A 6,088-nucleotide genomic window follows, 5' to 3' on the forward strand; every position below is an offset into this window, starting at 1 on the left:
ATTGGCAGAGGGTAACGGATTGGCACCTTGGGTCAGGGTTAGTCTGTGTGGCCACCAGAACCCAGCAGAAGCAATGGTCACTTCTGAGGCTAGATCAGAGAAGGACTTACACCTTCCTCCTTGCTCTCTCCTGGATAGCTCACTCTGGAGGACGTGGGAGCACCGCTGGGGGAGGTCCACGTGGCAAAGGATTGAGGCCTCCTGCCCGCATCCAGCACGGAACTGAGGCTTCCAGACAATAGCCATGAGAATGAGCAAGCCTGGAAGCAGATCCTCCAGCCCCAGTTGAGCCTTCAGATGACTGTGGCCCAGGCCGACATCTTTTACTGCAACTTCACAAGATACTCAGAGCCAGAACTGCCCAGCTAAGTCTCTTCCAGATTCCTGATTCTCAGAATAATATTTGTTTTTACAAGCTGCTGATAGACAACTCATACAGATATCTTGGGAAATTCAGATGAAAATGACATTTTCATAGTTAGGTGTATGAGTCTGGGGCACAGAACAGAGGGGTGGGATAAAGAGAGGGAAGGTGGGCAATGGTTAAAATCGTGATGTGGGGAACAGTCCTTGGAGAGATGAGTAGGAGGGAAGGAGAAGACAGAAGAGGACAGGATATTAGGACACACAGCTTCTGAAGGACAGACAGACAGAAGGGAGCTGATGAAGGAGGAATGGGAACGAGGAGGAAAACTACAAGGGAGCAGACGGGGAATTTCAAAAAGGAGGTGTCGAATGTATGAAGGTCAGAACTGAAGGTAAGGACTGAGAATGTTCACTGGGCTTGGCATCTTGGGGGTCACACATCCTTAGGAGCAGCTTCCTGCAGGTGAGGAAGGCAGATGCGGGAGTCCAGAGATGACTGGCTAGGGAGAAAGTAGGGATGGAACCGTGCAGGCTGCTCCTTGAAGAAGCTTGGCTGGGAAGGGAAGGAGACAGGGAACTGGAGGGGAATTTGGGGGAACTGGGGAAAGGCTCACTTGCTGTGTTTTTTTTTGTTTTGGTTTGGTTTGGGTTTTTTTTTTTAAGATTTTATTTCTTTGACAGAGAGAGAGACAGCGAGAGAGGGAACACAAGCAGGGGGAGTGGGAGAGGGAGAAGCAGGTTCCCTGCTGAGCAGGGAGCCCAATGGGGGCTCGATCCCAGGACCCTGGGATCATGACCTGAGCTGAAGGCAGATGCTTAACGACTGAGCCACCCAGGCACCCCAGTGTGGTTCTTTTTTTTAAGATTTATTTATTTATTTGAGAGAGAGAGAGCGAGCATGAGTGGGAGGGGCAGAGGGAAAGGGACAGAGAATCTCAAGCAGACTGCACTGAGCGCAGAGCTGGACACGGGGCTCGATCCCACAATCCTGAGATCCTGAGATCATGACCTGAGCAGAAACCAGAAACCAAGAGTCAGGATGCTTAACTGATGGGGTCACCCAGATGCCCCACCTGTTGTGTTTTTAAAGGTAAAGATGCAGGAGAGGGAGGGTTGTGACTGATGTAGAGGCTTCTGGAGGAGGGAAAAAATGGGGTTCAGATCAGAGGTGGAGGCATCAGCCTTTAGCCATAGGAATGACTCTCTCTCTCAGCAGAGAGAAAAGATTGGGCAACAATGCAGAGAAATTGTGGGGAGAGGGTGGGGGAGAAAGTCAGGGGGAGGGAAGAAGCAAATTAAGGGAGCTCCTTCCTGATGGCCTCCACTTTCTCTGGGAAGTAGGAAACTCAGTGGGGAGAAGGGTTTGGGGTTTGAGGAAGGGTGAGAGTTTGAGTAGCTATTTGTGGGGAGAGGAGGACATGCTACCAAGGGTCTTGAAGAAGGCTGTCTGGTGGCGGCGGCCCAGCTGAGCTTGGGGACCGCTCATCTTCGGGGGCGCTGGCTGCATTAGTCAGGGTTCTCTGGAGAAACGGAGCAGACAGGATGTGTATACAGAGAGAGGTTTATTTTAAGGCATTGGCTCATGTGATTGTGGAGGCTTAGCAAATCCGCAATCTGAAGGGGGAGGCAGGCAGGCTGGAGACCCAGGAAAGAGTTGCAGTTGGAGTCCAAAGGTGCTCTGTTGGCTGAATTCCTTCTTTCTGTGGGAGGCCAGACGGGAGGTCAGTCTTTGTTCTATTAGGGCCTTCAACTGATTGGACGAGGCTCACCATACCATGGGGTAATCTGCCTTACCCAAAGTTCACTGATTTAAATGTTCACCTCATCCAAAAACCATCTTCACAGAGTCATCCAGAATGATGTTTGACAAAATATCCGAGCACCCTGGCCCAGTCAAGCTGACACATAAAATTAACCATCACACTGACCTTGACATTTTAGGAGCTTTTCAAATTACACAACAGCTTGAGTGCAGAAATGATAAAACTGTCAGGTTTGACTGACTCAGGGTTCAGGTCTCCAAGGCATGGGAAGTGCAGGGTGTTGGCAAGAGTGAAGGCCTGGAGACTAAGATGTGGGCTAGTTATGAGAAGGAGTGATGAATGTGACCAGAAGGAGCACGGAGGAGTGAGGTCAAGGTCGAATAAAGATGTGAGAAGAGAGGGGGAGCAGGGGAGTGTGGACAGGGACGGGGAGGGGACAGAGAGTGACGGCCATCCAGGTGGCTGCTGGGGAAAGAAAGCCAAGGTCCTCACTGCAGCTGGATGGAGCACGAAGTTGCGAGGCCAAGGGGGGCTGCAGACCCCGGTGTCTCCGGGAGCCAGGCAGGTAACAAAAGCAGTAAAACAAGGTGAGTGAAACTGGGACCAACTGGAGACCGTAGAGCAGCAGGAGCTCCGGCTCAAGGGGAAGCTTTGCCCTGCTGAAAGGGGGGCCTAGGGCGGCGGTGCCTCCTCTTTTTTTTTTTTTTCAAGAGAGGCCAGGCATCTGAATTTGTAGGTAAGGTGCTCTTATTTTCAAATTCTAAACTAATATATATTATAAAATGCACTTTGTGAGCCAAACGATAAACATTTTTGAGGCCAGCTTCACCCCTGGGGGCCCCAGATTGTGTCATCAGGAACCGGGTGATAGAACAGGAGTGGGTGGGGGCGCCTGGGTGGCTCAGTTGGTTAAGCATCTGCCTTGGGCTCAGGTCATGATCCCAGGGGCCTGGGATCGAGACCCACACCGGGCTCCCTGCTCAGTGGGGAGTCTGCTTCTTCTTCTACTCCCTGATCATGCTCTCTCTCAAATAAATAAATAAAATCTTAAAAAAAAAAAAAAAAGAACAGGAGTAGGTGTTTTGCTGGTGAGCAAGGGGGAAGACTATTTGAGGTTGAGGGGATAGAGGCCGGAGGGTTTGTCGAAGCAGGCAGGGGTTCAGTATCACCAGTGGACAGAGCCCTGGCAAGGAGGGCTTGCGAGGGAAGGGGAGAAAGAGGAGGAGCAGACGCAAAGAAACAAAAGTCCTGCAAAGGCCCGGCCCACCATGTTTAGAGACAGTGAGGAGCCTCTGACAGGGTCAAAGCAGGGAAGTGGCAAAATTCAGTTTGGTTGGAGAAAGATGATTGTAGGAGAAGGTGGAGGCTTGATTGTGGGGTAATTAAGCCTCTCCTTAGGCCTGAAGGAGAGCTAATCCTTCCAAGAAATAATGGTGGCCGAATTAACATGAATTAATTTATTCAATAAATGTTTATTAAATGCCTTTGCACCAGTCACTGCGCTAAGTACCGGGCATTCAGAGGTGAACAAGATTGCTCTCCCAGAAATTACGGTATAATGGGAAATACTGGAGGCCACTCTACCACACTGCAGCAGGATTTTAGTAGAAAAAGTCACACTAACGGTTATTATTTGTCGAGTGTTTACCACATTAGGCGCTGCACTAAGTCTTTCATTTATTTTCTTGCTTAATCCTCATAGCACCCTGGGGTGGGGGGTACTGTTATTATCCTCATTGTATTAATGAGGAAACTAAGGTCAGAGACATTAAATGGCTTGCCAAAGAGGCTCCTCATGGAAGCGGCAACTTCCATGGGCTTGGGCAGTCCTGGAGGGTCTCCTGGAGGAAGTAGTAAATAAGTGAAGCCCTGAAAGTTGGGCAGGAGTTCACAGGGTGAAGGTGGAGTGAGGGAAGGGGGAGAGGGGAGATTGTTCTAGGCTGAGAGAGCTGCAAAACCTCATTAAAGGACTGGAGGTTTAGAGTGGAATTTGGGGAAGTCACTGGAGAAGTAACCAGGACCAGATGAAGAGCTTTGTAAGCCCCTTTAAAGAATTTTGATTTTTTTAAAAAGAATTTTAATTTTTATCCTAAGGATAAAAAGAAGCAGTTGAAGGGTTTTAAACTGGAGAGTGTCATGATTAAATTTGTATCTTAAAAAGATGATTTTTGCTGCAGTGTAGAGATTGTGTTGGATGAATAGCTGCGAGATATTTTAGATGTCTCTTGACACGCTGCTGAGATAAGATTCTGGGCAAAAAATGACCAATGAGGGAATTTGGGGGTGACGGTTTGATTGGGAGGGCTACGGGGCAGGGTAGGGAGCAGAGTGAAGGATGCCTCCCAGGCGCTGGCTTGGGCAGCTGGGCAAATGGTGGCACTGTTACCAGCTGGGGTGCTGGGGGGAGGAGTGGGGGGTGGAAGGAGATTTGTGGGGAGGGGTCGGAGATCTGTCACCTTTGAACTCGCTTAACTGAAGTGCCTGAAGGACACCCAGGTGGAGGTGTGTGGAAGGTAGTTGGATGCATGGTCTGGAGCTCCGGAAGGCTATGGGCACAGGTATGACAGCTTCGGCCTCGGGGAGGAGCGCCGGCCCCGTGAGAAGACAAGAGCAAGGACAGAGCCTGGGGAATACCATCATGGTCAAAGGGAGAGAGGAGACTGTAAAAGAGACTGAGAAGCTTCCCTCAAAGGAAAAAGAGAAGAGCCAGGAGGGCGTGGTACCCCAGGTACCAGAAGAAGAATGCGTCCAGGGGCCATGCTCCACAGTAAACTGGTTCACAGGAGTGGCAGAGATTTGAAATGTGCTCCTTGGCTTTGGCAGTCGGGGTCATGGAGATTGCCTCCCTCTGGAAGTGAGGGTGTGGGAATGAGGGCGACTGGGCTGGGCACAAGGGTGTTGAAGGACTGATGGTCTGGGTGGAGCTGGGTCTGGGATTCCGTGAAGGGCTAAGAAGCCAACAGCCTAAGGAGGGCAGGTGTGAAGAGGAAGGGTAGGAAGAGTCTTCTTCCCCCACTCCCCGCCCCCCACAGTTCCTTACCCTCTTGTACCGCAGGCTGGGTGGCTGCCCTTCCGGGGTTGTCTGTAGGAACCTATGGTGGGCACAGGGAAGGAGGTCAGGAGGGGCTTCCTGGGGTATCGGTGGAGTGTGGAGAAGGGGTGAACTGAAGCAGAAGTGAGCTGGCCTGGGGCAGCCTTCCCTTCAGGCCTGAAGAGGAAGGAGCTCTATCCCCTCCTCCCCCTCTACAGGGGTGTGAGGCAGGGACCTGCGAGCTCAAGCCCAGCGAACAGGGGACCCAACAGAATTGTGCCCTGCAGCCCCTCTTGGGGTCCAGCCATTGCTGACCTCCCTCCACTTCCGGGTTAGCCAGTCCCCAGAGAGAACAGGGAGGTGTTTCAAGGTGGCTGCTAGGAGGAAAAGCAAGGCGTAGGGGAAGGGGCCCGAATCCTTCGGAATCCCACGGCACCCTCTGGCAGGGAGGGGTGGTCTTGGCACAGCTACCCCAGGTCGCAGCCCCCAACTCTGCCTTCTCCCGGCTCCTCAGGCCCTGTTTGATATGCACAGCAGATCCGGTGCCCTTTACAAAACTGTTATTTGTTCAGAAGCCCGAGGGAGGGGGAGGGAGACCGCGGTCCCCCCCACAGCCACTCCCACTTGCAGGGACCTGCCCCCAGTCACACTCGCTCAGCAGCTCAGAGGCCGCAAGCCTGAGTGCTCCCCACTCGGCCTTGCTGGAAGTTTCTCCTCAGCTCTGCCGGAAACGCCTGCCTCAGAGCTTCCCCTCACCCCCACCAGCCTCTCCCCCTCAGCCCTTCCTCCCCGCTCCCCTAGCCCTGAGCTCCGCGCTCCCCTGCGCCTCCCACTCCGCCGGGAGCCCCGCGGGCTGCTGAGGCTGCGGCGCGTTTGCCTCGTGGGTCCCCAGTTCTCTATCTCCAAGAACTGAGCTGGTCCCCCCCCC

Source organism: Leptonychotes weddellii, chromosome 11 (assembly GCF_054177405.1).
Source record: "Leptonychotes weddellii isolate Sample4059 chromosome 11, ASM5417740v2, whole genome shotgun sequence".
Lineage (NCBI taxonomy): Eukaryota > Metazoa > Chordata > Mammalia > Carnivora > Phocidae > Leptonychotes > Leptonychotes weddellii.